Here is a 22,874-nt window from a genome sequence, read left to right as displayed (position 1 = left end):
TATTTTGCGCACAGGATCCGACTTCAATCATTACGAACACGAACAACTTGTTGTATTTGACTTATTCGAATATTCCGGAAACATGGATAACATACTTGCAGCAATCGAAGCTCTCAGGCTTAGCATTAATGATCAGAATGCTAAGATTGATAGGTCTAATAACCAGATAACACAAATGCAGGCTCAAATGAACACGCAAATAGATCGAATTAATACGCAAATGGTAGAGTCTAATAACCAATTGCAGGCTCAAATGATCGAGTCTAATTCCCAACTACAGGCTCAAAATACTCAACTTCAACAACAAATGCAGGCACAAAATACTCAACTTCAACAACAAATGCAGGCTCAAAATACTCAACTTCAACAACAAATGCAGGCACAAAATACTCAACTTCAAGCGCAGTTAACTGAGTCAAATAGTAAGGTTGAAGACTTAACTTCTAAAATTGACAGGACCTTGGACACTAAGTTTGCTGAAGCGGATAAAGTCATTAATAAAAGGCTCACTGAATCTAGTGCCCTTATCGAGCAACGATTCCGTGAAGCTGGATCTCGCCTCGAAAAGAAACTTACTGATTCTAGTGCACAAGTCGAAGCCACATTGAAAAACATGCGGGATCAGTTTGTTGAAAACTTAGAGTCTATTAAGGAAGAAATAAAGACAGAGATCGTCAAGTCTTTAGACAAAGATCTTAGAAATGTTCTTCCTTCCGTTCAAGCATTTTCCACTGAACTTAAAGATTTACGGACTGAATTTTAAGAATCCCATGGTAACATCTCACAAACTCAAGTAAAGCTAGCTCAGGTACAGGAAACCTTACGAGATGCATTAAAGAGCGACGTGGGTAAATTACGAAGCGAGATAGGATTAATTAAGAGCACGCAAGGAGAACTCGACAAGCGTATTACAGGACAGCTAGACAGCACGCATACCCAGATAGCTGCTTTCTGTAAAGACGTACAAGTCATTAAAACTGACTTGAGAAATGAAATAACAAATTTAGACACCTCAATTAATTCTAAAATTAAAAGTTTGTCTGAAGAAATGAATCAAATTAAACTCAAAGAACATACGACTGACGTCACAATTCCTGGTTCTTCGAGGGAAGTACACAGCACAACAACACTTATTAAAGTACCAGATGACAAACCAGTCAAATTTTCAGGACGTGACGAGTATACTGCTCGAGAATTTTTGTTAAATGTCGACGATTACCTTGAAGAGAATAGGGTAGATGACGATAGGAAACTTAGAGTAGTACCCAAACTTCTAGAAGGACGAGCCTTATCATGGTTCATAGCTTTTAAGAGCAACTTTAAAAACTATGACGACTTTAAAAAGGCACTTCTTAAACGCTTTTGGGATTCAGAAAGACAGCACCTTGTCAAGATGCAACTCTACTCTAGTAAATACAATACTTCAGTCAATACTTCCCGATATTCCGATTATTGCCTAATGCAATTAAAGAAGCTCCAGTTTTTAGATCCACCTTTGCCAGATATCGAACTTATTCAGATCCTGACACTTCAATATCCGCCTCATGTTCAAGAAATACTAGTCGCTGCCAACATTAAAACATTGGAGTATTTTGACGCTACTTTGCGTAGGTTAGATACGGCTAATACCCAATCTAGTCCGAAAACTAACAGGAGTCGAGAAATAAATACGAATTCTGCGGAAATAAAACCGCCGGAGCGCGAGGAACCCAGGACACGTGAAGAAGGCAGATTAATCCCTACCAACCCAACCAGATTCCGGAATTTTAGACGTCAGAGGAATCAGGATAGACACCCTTACCAACCTAGGAATTTATGGAGACAGCACGAAAGCACTCCTGAAGAAAATCGTGAGTCCAGACGACGAGAACTCGAAAGTAGATGGAAGGATACACGGGAATACATCAGAGAGAGAAATCGTAATCCTGATGAGCCTGGAGCTACATCCCTGGAATACCAACGTCAATTCGGACCAAGAGAACAAAAATCACCTGATCCTGAATCAACAGGCGCTATAAAAAAAACGCCGATCTCGCAATAGGGAGATTAACTACAGAACACGATGAGGACGAAATTTCAAATTATTGTACTGCTGTTATCAATTACTGGCATATTGACGATTCCGAATTACTATTCGAAGACGCACAAACACTAAGGCAATTATTACACGTTCACTACCTGTCATAACAGTACGCACAGGCAACCTACAGGTGATTACGCTCATCGATTCTGGAGCGCAAGCTTCTTTAATTTCTGATAAGCTTGTAGACTCGCTTAAAGATCAGAACAATGTTTTGTTATTGCCTGCAGCTCAGATTAAAGTAAGAGGGATAGTTCCTGATAAAATTGTTAAATGTAAATCCCAGGCATTTTTAGAGTTTGAAATTAACAGTCAGACATTCGAACACATATTTTTAGTAGTATCACGTCTTAACTTCAACTTAATACTTGGATCAGATTTTATGATCAAATACAAAGGAACCATTGACTATGATGCCAACCTCGTAAGATTCAAGAATAATTCCGTAGGACTACAGCTGGTAGGACGAAGTGACCTGGAAGTTCAAGAGAAGGGAGCCCGTTTCGAAGAAGCCGGTGGTGACATTATTAAGCCCGCTGTAAGTGAGGTTGCGCCAGCCGTAGCGGAAAGTGGAAAGGGTGACCAAAGTGAGGACGATGCAGAGTCCCTATTCAATGAGAACTCCATCATAGGTCCGGACTATATAATGTCAATAGCCAGTGTGGTTGAAGACCCGGAAATTAAATTAAAATTGGAGGAGGCTAAAAATGACGTTCTACAGAAATTTGCATGTGTATTCGATGACAAGCCTGGAGAGATAGCTGGCTATGAATATCATCTTGATGTAAATGACTTGTCCCCTTATCAGAAGAAACCATATCCCGTACCCGAGAAATATCGAGAAGAAGTTCGTAACTTAATTCATAAAATGGCAATATGTACCACAGGAAGAGTAAAGCCTGGAAAAGAAAATCCTGCGTATTTTCTTTTCGTCCAACCAAGGGGAAGATGTACAAGGAAAGCCTAGGTCCTGGTCCATATTAATTGAAAGAAACATTACTTCAGCATAAAAGATCCGACCGACGTACGAACATCTATGTAAAGAATGTTCCAGGATGTGCCAGACCCTACGAGTGCACTAGGCGGAGTCAAGTGACGTCACCTGTCGCTTGAAGCTCACCTCCCCTAGAGATATTTCTCGAAAGAATTTTTCTTTTACCAGCTTTTTAACACCTTAACCAATTTCAACGGGACAAACGCTGAATTATAGCGGACGTCATAAAAGTTAATCCCTGTGAATTTCGAATTAATTCATCCCATGGTTGTTGAGTTATAATAATTTAAAGTTTCAACGAAATTACGTAATCACGGTCACATGGCCGAGAGAGATGCTACCCCTCTCAGCGCTGGTATCTATATATGCCAAGGCCAGCCAGCCAGCAAGAGAGTACAAGGACGAGTAGACAGCTGTGTGAGTGAGACAGAGGAGAGACCGGCCCGCGTACAGTATGTTCGCGCAGTCACGGTGAAAGTACTTTCCGTCGTATTTCCGGAACGCGAAATTATATCGCCGACAGAATTATAAAAGACGTCGCACTATATTTAGTATATCGCGTCGCGACTACAGTCTAATCCTAAAGACATTTAAGAATGTAATACGAGTGAACTTATTGATGTGCAAACATTAACTATTTTACGTTCACAGAATATGTCATTACGTGTAGACTTATGATTTTGAACTTCTGCAGAAACTAATGTGTAGAATCACCAGAACTCGTTTCTTTCCGAGTATTGAACTGTATTCCTTTATTCATGCCACGTCAGTATACGACCTACAGTAATTTGAGTGAAAATTAAGAACTTTTTTGAGGTAATATAACATTATAATAACAGGATAAGCAGAAAATAATTCTTAGTGACTTAATGACTGTGTTCAAAGACTGTGATTATCGACTTGCCTTTTCAAGTGTGAACTGTGCATTTATGAACGTTTCAATAACGACTGTAAATAGTAATTCATACAGGAAGGACTGTGATTCTTTCAATTACGCCATAAATAGTGTTCAACAGTCAATGACAGTGTCAGTGTTAACTACTCGCACTAAGTGAATTTTTCGTGTGCGAAAAATCACCCTAACGAGCTGCAATTCTACATGATCCAGTTCCAGCCGTCATCACCTCATCGGGAACGTCAACATGGTGTGTCAAGGGAACATCGCCGATCCTGATTCTCCACGGAACATTCCAGATGTCCATCCTTCGACATTTTGTAGCAACATTTCTTGCCATAAGTGAGTAGTAACAAACTGACTAAAAACATTTTTTTTTCATTAATTTGTGAACAGTGGAAACTTCAGTGCCGCGTGTGAACAAATATTTCAGAGTTCCCATAATTTCTCAGAAGTGATTAATTTAATTTCAAATTTCAGTTTCATATCTCGTAGAAGGACTTTAGGCTTTTCAAGTGTGCTATATATCAAGGGTGACGAACTGAGAACTGAAAACTATTAACCAAAATTTAATTTCTCATCTCAACTTACAATTATAAGTGTGCTTAGGTTTAGAAAGACTTTAGGTGGAAATTCAATACCTCATATGCTCATACATGAAAGACTTTGAAATCAGTAGTATTTATGCCATTTTCATGAACAGAATTCAGGAAGATTACTTTCAAACTTTTAATTTCAATGCCAGATTTGAATCAAAAATCATATCGCAGGGTGAAGAATTAATAAATTGTTTTGTAAAAGATTTTTAACCATCTATTATTCGCTCTGCGAGTCTATCCTACTCTGTATCAGCTCCAAAATCAAGTTCCACTCCCTGAGGTCCTACTCATGCCCTTTGCCCACAACTTTTCCTGGTACAGTAGATACATTGTAGTATAGATACAGTACATTTAGATAGTGCCATATCTTGCCTGCTATATTCGTGTGTTATATTTTGTGTGTATCTATTAGACCCTAATATTAATAATAATTTGTCTAAGCATTTAGCTTCGTTGGTAATCTTTGAGTACAGTAGTTCTTGCAAATTTCATTTCTGTTGTGCTTAGTAGTGACATACTGTACGGTACCGGTATCGTAATTAGGATACGTCTGAAAGTAGTTTAAAAATTACTGTAGTGTACTGTACAGTAGTATACGAGTAGTATCCTATTAGAATTTAGTGTGCTTATCTTATTATTGTAAAATATTTGTGTAGTACTGGTGTAGTAGAGGTATCCGTAGAAACTCTTACTAAAATATTGTTGAAATTAGGATAGGCTTAATTGCAGTTTGGAATTGTGTAGTTCTTGTGTATTACTTTCGATATTCAGTAATTAACAGCAGTTTTTATCCTGTTAGGGGTTGTAGGATAAAAAAAATACAGCACAACTAAGTAGTATTGTAGTGTAGTCGTATATTAATTACCTTATTGTTGTGTACAATCCCAGACAATATATCCCTCCATTCATTTTTTTTTTGCAAATAAGTTACTTTATTTTTTAATTTAAAATTTTCCCCCGTAAAGAATGGCTAAGGAGCGCGAGTGTACTTATTGTGGGTGTGGTGAGGCATTGAGGGGTATGAGGGAGGAGTTGGAAAGTTTGAGGGAGATAATTAGGATTCTCACAGAAGACAGGAAGGAAGATAGGACTCCCTCAAACAATGTACAGGTTACAGTAGGTGTACAAGAGGGAGGGGAAGGAAAGGGAGGAGTTGTAGAAGACATGTGGTCTAATGTTCTAAGGGGAAGGAGATTGCAGGCCAAGGGCTCTATTCAGGATCAAAATTCAGGACAGGCATCTGTGCGAAATCGGTACGAGTCACTCCAGGTAGAACAACAGAGGGAAGATGAGGGACAGGGAACTGTTGCTGAGATGCATGGAAGTAGGAGGAAGGGAAAAGGTAGGAAAGGGAAATGTAGAGTAGAGGATAGGAAAAGACAGGTGGAACAGGGTCACGGGAAGGAGAAAAGGGAGGAGAAAGTAGCTTCTGCAGCTATCAGGAAAGATAGGGCTGACCAGGAGGGGAGGGGATCAAATGAGGTGGGTAGGGTTGAGGCTCTGGTCATGGGGGATTCCATCGTTAGACACGTGGGGAAAGTGTGTGGAGGAAAGGGAACCAGGGTAGAATGTTATCCAGGAATTAGGTTGAGGCAGATGTTGAGGAAAGTAGAAGAGAGGGAGGAGGGGAAGGAGAAGGTGGTAGTGTTTCACGTTGGTACCAACAACGTAAGGCAAGCTGATATAAGTACCAACATAGTTGGAAATGTGTGGGATCTGGTAAATGCAGCACGGGTGAAGTTTAAGAAAGCGGAGATTGTTATTAGTGGAATACTGTGTAGGAGGGATACTGACTGGAGGGTGATTGGGGATTTAAATGAGACTATGGAGTGGGTATGTGGGAAACTGGGAGTGAAATTTCTAGATCCTAAAGTGTGGGTAGGAGATAGGGATCTGCGCTCGGATGGCCTTCATTTAAACCGCAGTGGTACGTATAAGTTAGGAAATTTGTTTGGAAGGGTAATAGGGAGGTACATTCAGGGAAACGGGATGGCCTAGGGAGCGGTGATAAGGGAACAGGGAACTGGAAATCAAGTAGGGATGACATAAAAGTGTTAGTGTTGGACTGTAGAAGTATTGTAAAGAAAGGAATAGAATTAAGTAATTTAATAGATATATATTTACCAGATATTGTAATAGGAGTTGAATCATGGCTGAGAAATGATATAATGGATGCAGAAGTTTTCTCACGGCACTGGAGTGTGTATCGTAGAGATAGGATAGGAAAGGTGGGAGGGGGAGTTTTCATTCTGGTGAAAGAAGAATTTGTAAGCTACGAAAAAGTTAAAGATGAGACACATGAAATTGTAGGTGTAAGGCTCATTTCTAAAGATAATATGCAACTTGATATATTTGGAGTGTACAGATCGGTAAAGGGTAGCACTGATGCGGATTCGGAATTATTTGATAGGATAGTCAGCTATGTGGGAAACGACATGGAAAGAAATGTGATTGTAGCGGGAGATCTGAATTTGCCAGATGTCAATTGGGAAGGAAATGCGAACGACAGGAAGCATGCCCAACAAATGGCAAATAAGTTAATATGGGAAGGACAGCTGATTCAGAAAGTGATGGAACCAACCAGAGGGAAAAATATCCTGGATGTGGTGCTGATAAAACCAGATGAGCTCTATAGGGAAACTGAAGTAATAGATGGTATTAGTGATCATGAAGCTGTTTTTGTGGTAGTTAAAAATAAATGCGATAGAAAGAGAGGTCTTAAAAGTAGGACTGTTAGGCAGTACCATATGGCTGATAAAGCAGGTATGAGGCAGTTTCTAAAAAGTAACTATGATCGGTGGAAAACGGTAAAAAAATGTAAACAGACTCTGGGATGGGTTTAAAGACATTGTTGAGGAATGCGAAAACAGGTTTGTACCTTTAAGGGTGGTAAGGAATGGTAAAGACCCACCTTATTATAATAGAGAAATAAAGAGACTAAGAAGGAGGTGCAGACTGGAAAGAAATAGAGTTAGAAATGGCTGTGGAAGTAAGGAGAAATTGAAGGAACTTACTAGAAAATTGAATCTAGCAAAGAAGGCAGCTAAGGATAACATGATGGCAAGCATAATTGGCAGTCATAAAAATTTTAGTGAAAAATGGAAGGGTATGTATAGGTATTTTAAAGCAGAAACAGGTTCCGAGAAGGACATTCCAGGAATAATTAATGAACAAGGGGAGTGTGTATGTGAGGATCTTCAAAAGGCAGAAGTATTCAGTCAGCAGTATGTAAAGATTGTTGGTTACAAGGATAATGTCGAGATAGAGGAAGAGACTAAGGCCAAAGAAGTAATAAAATTTACATATGATAATAATGACATTTACAATAAGATACAAAAGTTGAAAACTAGAAAAGCGGCTGGAATTGATCAGATTTCTGGGGATATACTAAAGACAATGGGTTGGAATATAGTACCATATCTGAAGTACTTATTTGATTATTTTTTGGTCGAAGGAGCTATACCAGATGAATGGAGAGTTGCTATAGTAGCCCCTGTGTATAAAGGCAAGGGTGATAGACATAAAGCTGAAAATTACAGGCCAGTAAGTTTGACATGCATTGTATGTAAGCTTTGGGAAGGCATTCTTTCTGATTATATTAGACATGTTTGTGAAATTAATAACTGGTTCGATAGAAGGCAATTCGGTTTTAGGAAAGGTTATTCCACTGAAGCTCAACTTGTAGGATTCCAGCAAGATATAGCAGATATCTTGGATTCTGGAGGTCAGATGGACTGTATCGCGATTGACATGTCTAAAGCATTTGATAGGGTGGATCATGGGAGACTACTGGCAAAAATGAGTGCAATTGGACTAGACAAAAAAGTGACTGAATAGGTTGCTATATTTCTAGAAAATAGATCTCAGAGAATTAGAGTAGGTGAAGCTTTGTCTGACCCTGTAATAGTTGAGAGGGGTGTTCCTCAGGGCAGTGTTATCGGACCTTTATGTTTTCTTATATATATAAATGATATGAGTAAAGGAGTGGAATCGGAGGTAAGGCTTTTTGCGGATGATGTTATTCTCTATAGAGTGATAAATAAGTTACAAGATTGTGAGCAACTGCAACGTGACCTCGAAAATGTGAGATGGACAGCATCCAATGGTATGTTGATAAACGGGGCTAAAAGTCAGGTAGTGAGTTTCACAAATAGGAAAAGTCCTCTCAGTTTTAATTACTGCGTTGATGGGGTGAAAGTTCCTTTTGGGGATCATTGTAAGTATCTAGGTGTTAATATAAGGAAAGATCTTCATTGGAGTAATCACATAAATGGGATTGTAAATAAAGGGTACCGATCTCTGCACATGGTTATGAGGGTGTTTAGGGGTTGTAGTAAGGATGTAAAGGAGAGGGCATATAAGTCTCTGGTAAGACCCCAACTAGAGTATGGTTCCAGTGTATGGGACCCTCACCAGGATTACCTGATTCAAGAACTGGAAAAAATCCAAAGAAAAGCAGCTCGATTTGTTCTGGGTGATTTCCGACAAAAGAGTAGCGTTACAAAAATGTTGCATTGTTTGGGTTGGGAAAAATTGAGAGAAAGAAGAAGAGCTGCTCGACTAAGTGGTATGTTCCGAGCTGTCAGCGGAGAGATGGCGTGGAATGACATTAGTAGACGAATAGGTTTGAATGGCGTTTATAAAAGTAGGAAAGACCACAATATGAAGATAAAGTTGGAATTCAAGAGGACAAACTGGGGCAAATATTCATTTATAGGAAGGGGAGTTAGGGATTGGAATAATTTACCAAGGGAGATGTTCAATAAATTTCCAATTTCTTTGAAATCATTTCGGAAATGGCTAGGAAAGCAACAGATAGGGAATCTGCCACCTGGGCGACTGCCCTAAATGCAGATCAGTATTGATTGATTGATTGATTGATTGATTGATTGATTGATTGATTGATTGATTGATTGATTGATTGATTGATTGATTGATTGATTGATTGATTGATTGATTGATTGATTGATTGATTGATTGATTGATTGATTGATTGATTGAAACTTGTGAAATATTTGAGATGATGGAATGGCAAAGAATTAGAACAATGATGGCTGTTGCGATGTATTGAATTATTGAATTAGGCTGTATCTGGCCGGAATAATCTATCTATCTATATAAATAAAATTGTTTCTGTTTGTCTGTTTGTCTGTCTGTTTGTCTGTTCCACCATCACGTCGAAACGGCTGGATAGATCTCAACCAAACTTCATATTTAGAGTATACTGACCCCGGGGAAGGTTTCGATATGCATATCATTTTAAAATCTTTGAAAAGACGGGGGTTTTATAGGAAAAACGGTTTTCCTCCATTTTCTCTTATACTATTATAGGCAAAATATCGAATTTGTCGTATAAGGACGAGACAAAGCTCAATTTAATCCTCTTGACGCAAAGAACAAAACTCGGTAAGCCCTACGGGCCCGAAAACCATGTTTTAAGGCCCTAAAACCAACCGTTACGGAGATATTGGCACCACACTACCCCTGCTCTAGGAATCGGATAAAGAAATGAACTGCCGTAACCATGGCAACGTCAGCTCCAGGATTCTAGAGCAGTGAGATTATGCATGTACGTTTGGGCATAGCTGTCAACCAAAATAGGTACAAATAAGACTTAATATCTGGGAAAAAAATATACTGTTGTGTAAGGCACTCATAGGACTCCTTTGGGCGGGGATGGAAAGGGGGTGAAGAACGAGTGTAAAAATCTTACTATATATAGAAACACATCTCCAACTAAACCACTGGAGCAATTTCAACCAAACTTGGTACACGAATCACTTACTATCGGGAGACGATCACTGTGGGGGGTAAGCCATCCCTAGCGCCCTTAAGGGAGAGGGTCAGGGGGGTGGTAGTTACAATAATAATCGAGAATAGTGTCGAATTCATAGTTTTCGGGGTCGCTGAGTTGAAAAGTGATACTCTAGAATTTTTTTAAAATCCAGCCCCCTTTTAGGTTGGGAGCAAAGGGTGGGGGGTTGGGGTGAGATATAGAAATAATTAAAAACAGTTTCGAATCCATAGATTTCAGGGTCTCTGAGATGAATAGTATTACTCCGGATTTTTTGCAAATCCAAGTGGGGAGCGAAGGGGGTGAGATATAAAATTAATCGAAAAACTACATATAAAAATATTATTCTTCTTCTTACTATATATAAAAATTGATGTATGTGTGTGCGTGGGTGTGTGGGTGTGGGTGTGTATATGACACATCTCCTCCTAAACCACTGGAGCAATTTCACCAAACGTGGTACACTTATCAATTAGTATCAGGAGACAAACCGCGTGAGGGTAAGACACCCCTAGCACCCTTTTGGCAGGGGGCGAGGGGAGTGGTATAAAAATAATCTTATAAATAAAGTTGTTCGTTTCTGTTTGTCTGTTTGTTTGTTTGTTTGTTTGTTTGTTTGTTTGTTTGTTTGTTTGTTTCTTTGGCTTAAGTGCGGCCAATATCCAGTATTCGGGAGATAGTAGGTTCGAACCCCACTGTCGGCAGCTCTGAAAATGGTTTTCCGTGGTTTCCCATTTTCACACCAGGCAAATGCTGGGGCTGTACCTTAATTAAGGCCACGGCCGATTCCTTCCAACTCCTATCCCTTCCCTGTCCCATCGTCGCCATAAGACCTATCTGTGTCGGTGCGACGTAAAGCAACTAGCAAAATAAAAAGAATAAAAATGTTTGTTTGTTCCACCATCACGTCGAAAGGGCTGGATAGATCTCAACCAAACTTCATATTTAGAGTATACTCACCCCGGGGAAGGTTTCGATATGCATATCATTTTAAAATCTTTGAAAAGACGGGGGTCTATAGGAAAACCACAACGGTCTTCCTCCATTTTCTCTTATACTATTGATTTTCTGCAAACTCTGTGGACCGTATGTGAAAGGTCTCTTCATCACAAACAACTTTCGTTGTGTTCATAATTTACCTTACTCTTCAAATGACGGAGAAATTTACTATTTTCTGCCGATACCATGCTCGGCATTGAGGGACCGACAGAGCGATAACGAATATATGGGTTACCATGGCAACGTCTCTGACTGCTTGCCAGCAGGGAAGTAACGTATTGTCATTTTCCTCATCATTCCTTTAAATTCGTGGTTGTTCCTTGGGTAGAAAGCAAGAGAGTCGTCAATCGGCCATTCTGCGGGATATTGGCGGAATATCATTGGAGGTTATAACCGTCCTCGAATACCATAAGTAATAACACAAATATTCATCTTCTTATCTGATTACCTAAGAATCCCTGCGCCTAAATTTCTCTCCGATTACCGCTTTCTTATATCCATAACTCACTCCGGCATAATTTATTGAGGAGCATTTGATTTTCCAATACATTCACTTGGTATTTATATATTTGTCGTCATCCGGATGTCCTCTGTTATAATCTATTTTCTATTAATTTCAACTTACTAAACTGTATTACTTTCTTCCTTAATTACCACGTATGTATGCGAGTGCTAATCCCGAATGCTGTACACTCTTTCCTTTGAGGAAATATTCTAAGCTATGCAAATGTATAACTTCTGGCCCAGGAAAATTCCGAAATATGGATGCAATTTTAACGCCGGTGCAGACCTTCGTTTCGGGGTAATTGGTGGCTAATCAGTAAGTCGTATCAAAAGTCACAAAGCAAATTGCGTTTCATTTTGGAGAGATCTACAACTTTTGTCCTGTGACTTTTCGTCGTATTTCTATCCCTAATACATTAAACACAAGTTGATTTTGTACTTTTACACGTATATGTTATCATTTGGCACACTTATAGGAAAGGTAGAATCATGACATTCGGCACGCACATTGACATGACCATTGGCAATGTTATAGCCAAATTTTATGATTCTAGCTGTCACATGAGAATCAAAAATATAAAGTAGCATTCAAAAACTGTACAAGATTTCACCCCATTCAATGACTCTAACTCAATCTAACCCATAAATAAAGGAGATACGAGAAGATGTCATAGGACCAACCATGTAGAGCACTGAAAGGGGCGTCTGATGGTGAAGTCCGTTTGTAGATACGTCGTACAGTTGCAAAGCAGTAACTATCGAAATAAAGGTCTACACTTCTAGAGTATGTCTGTACATTGACAATTTTGGCGAAATTTCCGTACAGTTATCCGTTTCAGGTGTAATAATGACCATCTGCATATATTCTGTTTTGGTGTCTGTCTGTTTGTTTGTTTGTCTGTTTGTCTAAAACTTGGAAACTACTGGATATATTTCCACCAAACTTGATATTTAGAATCCATCTGTCCTTTGGTAGGTTTTAGGGCAAGTATTGTTTCTGAATCCCTGAATTGACTGGGGGATTATACGAAACCGAAACCGTCATTTTGCAACCAAACTTAATGTAAATTTAGCTGCCGTAATGGAAATTCATTTCTAGGCCTTTTTCCTCATGTGCATCATCTCAATACGAGGATTAATAAGGGAGATATCATTAACGGACCGTTTTCCGGTACAAGTCCCACCGGACTTAACTCAAGAGCGGGTGCGTGTAAAGCGTATGTTTTACAACTTGAAAACTACTGAAGATATTTGAGTCAAACTTTATATTAACATCCACCTGTCCAACGGTAGGTGTTAATCGTCAATAACATTTCATGTTCCCGGAATGGACTGGCGGTTTATAGGGAACCGAAATGGTGATTTTACTCTTCCAGAATGTATACAGTACAAGACCAACCTGACTGGAAATCGACCAAACATGATGGAATTCCATCTCTAAAACTTTTTTTCATGTGCATTTTTTCGACAGGAGGATTAATAAGGGAGATATCATAAACGGTCCGTTTTTGCGGTTAAGTCCAGCGGATATAGCCCAAAAGGTGTTGTACGTGGAGCAGGTTCCTTATTTATCTATGTAAATAAAATCGTAACTACTGTGTGCCTGTACATAGACTATTTTGTCGAAATTTTCGTACAGCTACACGCTTAAGGGGTAATAATGATCATCTGCATATTTTTTGGTTTAGTATCTTGAAAGTTCTACTTTTTACACTTCTCACTGAAAACCCAGATTGCGGCATAATCTGCCAGTCGAGAAAGAAAACTGAAATTTGGCAAAATTTTACGACTTAGCCTGTAACGGGCGGAAAACTTCCAAGAGCTTTAAATTTTTCCCTTTCTATTCCGAAGAATATCGAAATATGGAGGCAATTTTAATGATGGTGCAGACCTTCGGGAAGTATCATCACATAACGGATGGCACAATCCCCACAATTCAATTTGGAGTGATCTACAACCTTGGTCGTACGACTTTTTGTCGTATTTATATCCATTTTACGTTTGACTTTTCTCTATTTCTCGATCTTAAGTAAAGTAGTACTTTTCACATACATAATTCATACCTTCCATCACTTAGAGGAAAGATAGAATCATCATACTCTACACGAAAATTGGTCCACCCAGTAGCCATATGTGAGCCAAATGCTATGTATGTAGCTGTCACTTAATTATCCGAAAAGCAATGCAATGTGAGATAATCTTACACAAATTTTACCCAAGTTTCTAACTCAATCTGACCCATGAATAGATGAGATATCATATGACCAGCAATTTAGGCCGCTAAATCCGGCGTCTTATGGTACAATCTTTTCTCGATATGATGTACCGTTTAGAAGCAGTTAATCTGTAAATGAAGGTCTGCAATATTGTAAACAAGCACATACTTTCGTATGTCGAACTATATATATTCACTGATGTCGATTTTGTAGCGATCGAGAAAGGGTGTGTCTGCTATTGTAATCAGTACTCCGCACACCGACTATGACTGGCAGTAGGAATGGAGTCCTTCTCCAATTCCTGTGTAACTGGCATTAATGAGGCAGGCCTACCATTGTAATGAATAATTCACTTCTCGATTTGACTTTCAGAAGGCAAGGGAGCATGCAGCATACAGTCTTTGGCTGTAGGCAAGCGTTCCCGCAGTTATAAACAGATGTACCCATCTAAAATGTGACTGGCATTAGGCATACTGGCCTGCTATTTTGATGGAAACTCATCAACTTGGTGTGACTGGCAGGAAGCTGGCTGGCAGTTGGAAAAGGGGCCTATCATTATAATGATAACTGCACAACTCAATTTTGACTGGTTGTAGGGAAGTTTCCTGCCATTATAATAAAAACTCTTCAATTTGTAATATGTCTGGAGGTAGGAAAGGGGGCCTGCAATTGTAACGGAAACTCCCCAAATAGATTGTGACCGCGCAGTAGGCAATGGGGCCTGCAATTATAATGTAAACTTCCCAACTCGATTGTGAATCGCAGTAGGGAAGTGAGCCTGTCGTTATCATCACAAATCCGTAACAAGCACTTTACACTGGAAACAACGTATGGGGACCTCTGCATATTGTTTCTCGGATAACGCTAAGAGACATGCTATTTTAAAACAATCTTATTTACTGCATGTACAGTATTTACTTCAATATTCGTATACAATGCAGAATACCGTAGCGAAGCACGGGTACATTTGCTAGTAAGATATAAGAATTGGCGGCCCTTAAATAAATGTGTACTTGGAAACAAGTCAAGATGAGAAGAAAGCAAAAGAAAGAAAGAATGAAAGAAAGAAAGAAAGAAAGAAAGAAAGAAAGAAAGAAAGAAAGAAATAGAAAGTGTCTTTGTGGTCGCAAGGTAGGACACTGGCTATTACCAGAGAAAGACTGATTTAGGATGTAAAGGGTTTGTCTTGTCCGAGGGGGACCGACTTGTCTCCAAGTGTTCTCAAACATTTGTTTTCGTAAGTTTCCTTCATTCACCAATGCAATATCAATCCCACAGTAATGATACATTATGAGTAGCGTTGATAATTTTATGATTCTGCGAAGGACGTATTCCTCCACATTTTTATGTTCAAATTAGCTCGTGATAGGAGTTTCAGATTTTGTGCCTCGGAAGCTGGAGAATGTTGGTTCGACCCACGTCTGAACGATGGATTTAACCTGATGCCATATGGCTTCACTAGGTCATATCTTCAAGATGTATCGTTTGCTATATGTTTAATATTTCTCTATGTAATGTGTTTGTGTATTTCATTATTCCCAAGTGTTTATGGTGATGGGTTGGATACCACTGTTGGTTGATTCACTTTGTATATAACAGGGTCAGGTAAACCCAAGATTCGTGTATGTGTTCAATATAATATGTAATTGATGTGGTCAAATAGACCATGTGCTTGATATACGGCGATGCAATCTCGTGCGTGAGAAAAATTTATTAATAAGATGCATAAATTCCACAACCATGACAGCTAACTAATAATATGATTTAATGAGGGAATGCCATCCTGACTTCTGGTCAGTCCATTCAAATAATAGATACCATCGAGTATCATTGCTTATAGATAAGTAAATTTGCGTATGTGAAATGTGTATGTAGTATTAGTGCGCCCTAATACGGGATTTAAAGTATGCCAAGCGATAACCACAATAGTGTACGAACTGGTAGTGAAAGACGTGGAGGCATACTGTATACAAATGATTGCTTTACTATTGATTATTTTTTGTGTGTAATAATATGGCATTATCTCATGTATTTATCTTGAGATAAATAAAATGTTTAGTAAATATTGGGGAAAAAATCTTCTCATTTTTTAATATTACTGTATTCCTCTTACATTATAGATAACCCTACTTTCGTTATATTTAATGTTTAACATTTAATTTTTTGGGAACATTCCATTACCCATATGCTTAGCTTTAGCCATTGACGCAATGAAAGTAGGGAGGATGGGACTTCGAGCCCCGGGAAGTGATTTTCGAAGGTTCTCATCCAAGAATCCATTTATATATTGTTTGTGAAGCCGAATTATGTAATTGTTGCCCTGATATGCCCGGGATGGGTACACTAAAGAGATATGTATTTACATATAAATCCGTTCCCTGGTTATCAGCCTCTCTTAACATTGACACTAATCGTAGGAGTAATTCATCCGTTTAAGAATTTAAAAAGTGCAATGAAAAATGCCAACATTAAAGATTCCCTAAGATTTGCAAAGCTAACATCATCGGGTTCGGAAGAGAACGGGAGATGATGATGGGAGATTGCAAATGAAATGTAAATGACATTATATTGAGAAAGTAGAGGCTATGCCAGACTCAGCTGGTTCTTATGGTTGGGAGAAGTTAGTTGATATGATTTAAAAATATGTCAGATACGGTTAAATTTGTTACAATATTTCAAGCTGAATTTATAAATAATGAAACTTCCCTTAAATGCAATCTTCTGCCGCTTGTCATTGATTCCGAAATCCTATCTTTAGAGCCGAGTGTGCTAACGCAAGTTCCGTGAGAAGACTGGTGAGTGGAATTATTAGTATCTTTCTATTTGTAACCACAGTGAATTAAGTGGCTTTCCTAAATTAAAATCTTTGAAATTCTTCAAAAAATTTCCTGCGGATAGATATAAAATATATCCTTTATTCATGTCGTTCAACAAATTTTTCAAAAACTTATCAATACATCCATCACAATAAAAGTTGAGCGTATTCAGTCGTGGTACAGTGCGTTTAGCTTGCATTCGGGAGATGATGAATTCGAACTCGAGTCCCGGCAGCACTGCTTTCCCATTTCTACGGATGTAAATATCGGGGTTGTACCTTACGTAAAGTCACGGAACTTTCACATTCCAGTACGCCAAAACATTTGTAAATATGCGACTTTCAACAACTACGAAGAAGGAAAAAGTTCCAGGGTGTCTCTTTAGATAGATAGTAACAGTAGAAGAGACAAAACACAGAACGTATGTACATGAATTAAGAAAAGTGAAGGTATTGACTACTGGGTCATAGATGTTTTGTAAAGGAGTAGTATTAGTTGTTGAAACGGAACGTAGTAGTATACCAGATGTGTGTAGTATGTTTTCAAACATACCAAAGCTTTCAACAGGAAGAAGAACCGCTAACCAGTAAATAGAGCCTAGATACCCATACTAAAATATGCAGCATACTATAGGTAAAGAAGGCATGAAGTCGCAAAAGCAGGGAACAGCAAAGGGAAAGGGCAATCAACCAGTGACTGCTAACACAACGGTAGATGGACCAGTCTCTGCACAACTAAAATATGAACTGCACAGAGAACACCATCCTGCCGTCATTTGTACTGGGAGTGCACAGACATAGCTTCAGTAAAAGCAATTCATCACAGGTCATAAAATAGCCCAAGAGTGTAACCATTTTTGTACGTGTGCAGAAACAATCCAGATACATATCTAGGCTTATAATAGCTTTATTCTAAGAAGATTGTACGCCTCTTCTTCATATTAAGACAATGCATCACACTACCCACCACCACAGACACACGCAATAAGGATTAATTCCCTCCATACAGGATTGATATCGGAAAGGGTAATCGGCCATAAAACAGGGCCAAATCCAGATGTGCGACGCAGTTCGCACCCGCAGCCCTACAGGTGTGGGAAAAGCGGTGGAAGAAGAAGAGTTTAAGTTGACGGCATCATGGAGGATGGTTGTCCAGTCGTACTTCCTCTTAAAACAATAATCACCACCACCACCTTGACGGCATCATTACAGCCTTTAGCAACTCTCCGGGAATATCCCTCTAAAAAGTAGCAATAAGGCACAAGCAACTTACTAAGATGAAAAATGGAATAGAATTTTCCTGTAGAGACGAGGATCCACTGAACCGAAGCCATACCTAGCCACACACTCAGAATATGATAACGGATTGTAATGAGCTTAGTAAAAGATTGAATAATGAAAGGTGAAGATAAATTAAATTCTCCAAAATCTTTTCAATAAAACAGGGCCTTCATCGATCTGTTTGTATTGTGATATGATATAGAGAGAGTAAAAGTGAAGAAGAGAACCAAATACAAATAATTCTGTATTACAGATATTTAGATAATCAGTGAAGTATTTTATTCAGTTAGCGACGCTATACGCTTTGATGTCAATTCACACATAATTTTCCAGAAAAATGGATATGATTAAAGCTGTGGAAGAAGCCAATCTCATTCGGTTTTTTTGTGGAATGTTGAAAATGAAATGTCATATGGCTTTTAGTGCCGGGATATCCCTGGACGGGCTCGGCTCTCCAGGTGCAGGTCTCTCTATTTGACTCCTGTAGGCGACCTGCGCGTCGTGATGAGGATGAAATGATGATGAAGACAACACATTCAGTACACCCAGCCCCCATGCCATTGGAATTAACTAATTAAGGTTAAAATCCCCGACCCGGCCGGGAATCGAACCCGGGACACTTTGAACCGAAGGCCAGTACGCTGACCGTTCAGCCAACGAGTCGGACTGTGGAATGTTTTAAGGCTTCCAATATTCGTAACCTCGGCAGTAAGTGGAATAACAAGCAATTCTTTCTGCAGCAGGCTAAGCGAACCTCACAGTTATGTTCATCTCCGGGAAAGGGAGTCCCGTTTCTAAATTTATAGAATACCTAACGAGGAACTGAAACCGTGTCCTTCCGGGTGAGCTAATCACACTTTAACTATTGTGAATATATTGCGTCATTTTGATCCGCACATGAGCTCATTTGTAATTAGAAAAGTAGTGGTGATACGCTCTAGCATGGCAGGCGAGTGACTCTCGACACAACTGGACGAGAACACAGTGGAGAAAACTCAGCGAGCATAAAATAAGAGAACATATCTTGTAGTACATGCACAAAGCAAATTATAATTCTAAAAATACGTGAGCTGAAGCAGCGATTGTGCTAGCGCTTGTCTGTTTCATTCCATAAAAAGGCTTAATTAAACCAGAGCTGCAAGGGAGGAATGTTCGCAATGTGGCCATTCACCTACAATTTTCACATCTGACGTGTTCCTCTTTATTGTTTTTTCCCATTTAGTTACTTGTGGAATTCGAGATCTAGGCACATCGGAGTCTATATCCAGCAATGGTTTCCAAACTTTACAAGAGGGTGCAAGCAACTTAGTGAGAAGAAAGCGAAACATGAAAAGTTACCATAAACAACTTTACATCAAACAATAAGGACATCTTTAAATTATCAATCAATACTGATCTGCTTTTAGGGCAGTCGCCCAGGTGGCAGATTCCCTATCTGTTGCTTTCCTAGCCTTTTCCTAAATGATTTCAAAGAAATTGGAAATTTATTGAACGTCTCCCTTGGTAAGTTATTCCAATCCTTAACTCCCCTTCCTATAAATGAATATTTGCCCCAGATTGTCCTCTTGAATTCCAACTTTATCTTCATATTGTGATCTTTCCTACTTTTATAAACGCCACTCAAACTTATTCGTCTACTAATGTCATTCCACGCCATCTCTCCGCTGACAGCTCGGAACATACCACTTAGTCGAGCAGCTCTTCTTCTTTCTCTCAATTCTTCCCAACCCAAATTTTGCATCATTTTTGTAACGCTACTCTTTTGTCGGAAATCACCCAGAACAAATCGAGCTGGTTTTCTTTGGATTTTTTCCAGTTCTTGAATCAGGTAATCCTGGTGAGGGTCCCATACACTGGAACCATACTCTAGTTGGGGTCTTACCAGAGACTTATATGCCCTCTCCTTTACATCCTTACTACAACCCCTAAACACCCTCATAACCATATGCAGAGATTTGTACCCTATGCCAGCTATGCCACTGATATTCTGATTCCTTGTGAGATTAAAACTTTAAAAAATGGCTGCTAAGAGTGGAAATTGTTCCCATGCATTGTCTCCTTCTTTTTCTGCCATCAATATCATCATCATGACCATGAACATCATCATCAGCAGCATTATCATCATCACACAGCCAAGTATCTGACCATTTAGTCCGGTACGGTTTCAGTCTATACTTTCATCGGATCATTTCCCAGTGGACATATATTTTCATTCCCCCAGGATGCCTCCTTCAGTTTTGAATCTAAATAACTGTGTACTCAATCACATGTCCAATTCATAAACCAAATTGTGTTTTTTAAAATATTTTAACGTAAAGTAATGTGAGTGAAAATAGTAAATGAATTAACTAATAATTAAGTGAATTATTTAATTAAATTTGTATATAAACTTCTCCTCAGGTCAACATTTTAGATTTAATTCAGCAGCTTGATATTGACACTTTGTTGAATATGATAACTGTTATATATATATTGTAACCGTACAACAGGGTTACAGACTCCATTCTGTATTTATTATTATTATTATTATTATTATTATTATTATTATTATTATTATTATTATTATTAACCTGATTCATTAGATTTTATATATTCTGTTTCTCATCATTTAGACTGTAATAATTAGGTATCGCGTATATTATTGTATTTAATCATAGGTTAAGTGAATATGTTTGTAATTATTCTGTATTGTAGTAAGTGAGATTTGTTGGTTTCATATTGTCATGCTGTGGCTTGTAACTTTGGCTAGATGAGCTGGCATAGTATTTTGCAATCGAGGCTATGTTTAACTGGGAATGTTGTGTACAAGGAGATTTCCCGGTGACGCATTCGGCATAGTCATTCTCGGACCGCTTGGGTACGCTTAGACGACACATGACTGATGACATCAGTGCGTGGACACGTGATTGCGACCAAGTGTCAGTATTCGCCAGCTACTGTATGTGGAAGTGGAAGGGATGAACAGGAGTAGGGAGAGGAGTCGTCATCGCGAGGTTATATAAAGTCAAGGCGACGGTGGGGAGAGGTATTCTGTTCTTACTCAGTTCATAAGCAGTTGATATCGTGCAGATCATATGTAACAGTCAGATGTATCAAATGGAAGAAGTGGTCTTAGTGTGATGGTCAGAGCTAAGAGTTGTGTTTGAAGAAGTAATAATCGAGGAGGTCTACAAGTGGTGGTTGTATCCGAGCAGAGACGGGTACTATGCTGATCAAGAAACATCATCTTCTTGTGAGGATGGACTTCACAAGGTGCTTCAAGAATATTTTACAATTTCTTATAATATATTGAGTGGACGTAATTACATTGGAGCTCCCTACACGCGTACATGGTATGTAGGCCAACTCCTTGTGACATAAGAAGATTACAGCAGACGGCTCCCGACTTCAGCTCACAGGTTTTCCCAAGAATTTCAAGTTCAACAGCGGTGTATGCAGACAACAGGTAATTAAAGCATCAGACATGTTATGCATTCATAACATGAAGAAGAGTGTAATCAGCGGCGATATCACATCTCACTTCAAGTTCATGCCAATAGCTTTTTTTGTTTAGATTAAATTTTCCTTTTCTTTGTACCGCAAATCTCACGATATATTTCTTTTGTTAAATTAAAAGACGTAAATAATTGTTCATTGTGACGTAAATTTAGTCATAAACTCAGTTTTATTTTTAATTATAATAAGTGATTCCAGTTCCATGTACAATCCTCAATTGTGGAAATGCAACAGTAATTTAATATTGTCCTGATCCATATCCCTGTATATTGCCAGATATGTGAGTTTATCACCTCACGCCTTGAGATAATTGATATAAGAGGTATGCTCTACCGAATTTTGTTGTTTTTCTTAAAAAAAGCAACTGGCGCTCAAATAAATGTTATTTATATTATGTGGAAGATATGAAGGTATAAGAGTAGTGGTCGGAGTAGCCACAAAGTGTCGCCAGCAACGTGGGACTCGAAAGGTTCAGAAAAAGTGTTTCTGAATGGCAATATACATGGATCAGTTCTTTTAATGAGTACGCACATGTTAAATTCACCGAGTAATGTTAGGAAGGTCATTTTGTTGAAGTTTGTATTTAAGGGGTAATGTCAGAGGAATTGCAAGGGGAAATAGCTTTGAGATCGCGAAAAATTAGTAGGAAACCGAAGATGGACAAGGATAGCAATATGCAGTCAGGTGATGAGGCTGAGGTTATTGTGTCCAAGGAAATCCAAAGTGGTAACATAAATAGGAAGTTGGTGACTAAGGTGGGACCTGCTGAAAGTCAGAAAATAGTAGAAACTGAGGAAAACGCTGTCACGCAAGATCAAAGTAAAGGGGTGATTGACCTGGGTTTATTTAATTTGCTGATGTCCAAAATGACTGAGCAGAATAATGCTATGAGTGAGAAAATTGAAACGGTCATTAGTGAGAAAATTGAATCTCAGAATAATATTATGAGTGAGAAAATTGAAGCGGTCATTAGTGAAAAAATTGAAGCTCAGAGTAATGCCATAAATAGTATTAATAAGAAGATTGATGATGTTAGTAATAAGATAGATCATAAGGTGTTAGAAATAAGTAAGCAAATTAATAATTTAGAAAGTAAGGTAAATAGGGAGTGTAGTGACATCAGAGCTGAGATGGAATTGGGTCGGAGCAATCTCCATGCGGAAATAGAACAAATTAGTGAGACATGCATCAAACAGATTGAT

Source organism: Anabrus simplex, chromosome 1 (genome assembly GCF_040414725.1).
Source record: "Anabrus simplex isolate iqAnaSimp1 chromosome 1, ASM4041472v1, whole genome shotgun sequence".
NCBI classification, from domain to species: Eukaryota; Metazoa; Arthropoda; class Insecta; order Orthoptera; family Tettigoniidae; genus Anabrus; species Anabrus simplex.
Note: the sequence above shows the minus strand (reverse complement) of the source record.